Below are 1,181 nucleotides of genomic sequence, written 5' to 3' on the forward strand. Positions count from 1 at the left end.
CTATCTATCTATCTATCTATCTATCTATCTATCTATCCCCCTCAGTTTTCAGTCTCAGTATCTTTCCTTTTTTCTTTCCTTCGTTGTGTCCTCCTTCACTTGTATCCTTTCCTTTACCCATTCATCTATCCCCTGTTTATTTCTTTCGTCAAACCTCCCTTTCCACCATGGTTTATATCTTGCAGGTCTTCCTTACTTTTTTTGCAACAACTTTTAATATTAATATTAATAATCTTGTCATTTCACGTTAAAATGCCTCCACGTCAAACTTAAGGAAAAACCCAGTTCAGTCCGACCATCACAAATGTAAACATGGAGAGTTAAATAAATTGAGCCCAGACTGTAACTGCACCTTTGCTCCCTGGTTTAGATTAGATCGCAGTCAGGAACCTTTTTAAGTAAAAGAGCTTCTTTATACTTAAAAAAAACCTGTAAAGAAATTAGACTTTACTTATAAGTGTTCCATGAAATCATTTATTTTGAAAGTCTTGAAAGGGCACAATATCATGAATTATTAGAGATACTTAAACATGTAAGATAAACATCTGGTAGATAACTGAACATTGCATTTATAATTAATCTTTTAGTAGGATAATGATCCCAAACTTGTCATTGAATAAATACAGAAACTGTTCATCCGAAAGTGAGTCTTCTTCCAGAGCCACAACAGTTCAAAGATATAAATCCTGTAGAAGACCTGTGGTCTGAGCTGAGGAGGGGATGGAATAAGGGAAGATCCAAGGCTTTGGATGGTTTTGGTGTAGGTCAAAGGTCCCGATGGCTCTACCATAGAAGTGCTGTCCTCTTGGTAAAAATGAGGGCACAAAAAATATTAACGAAAAATGGATCAATAATTGTACCCTTAGTTTTTTAAGAAATAAGTTTTGGAAACAAACCCTAACAGGCCAGTAGCAGGCCAAAAGGGGCGACTCCCACAATTTTTTTTTTCTAAATTCCTAGAAAGATCAGGTTTTAATTGTTTCTAATACAACTTACATAAATTTCCTGTCCAAATTCTTGGTCATCCGTTTCACAGCAACCAGAAAATAGGCTTAAATCGGATACATTCAGAATTTCATTCACTTCTTTTTTGGAAAAATTACAGGTTTCAAAATTAGCACTTTTTTTTTTTACCAGATTCTCTTTTATTAGGTGAAAAACATGTTTGGGATAATTTATGT

The sequence above is a fragment of the Cyprinodon variegatus genome, unplaced genomic scaffold (genome assembly GCF_000732505.1).
Source record: "Cyprinodon variegatus isolate N-32 unplaced genomic scaffold, C_variegatus-1.0 Scaffold119, whole genome shotgun sequence".
Lineage (NCBI taxonomy): Eukaryota > Metazoa > Chordata > Actinopteri > Cyprinodontiformes > Cyprinodontidae > Cyprinodon > Cyprinodon variegatus.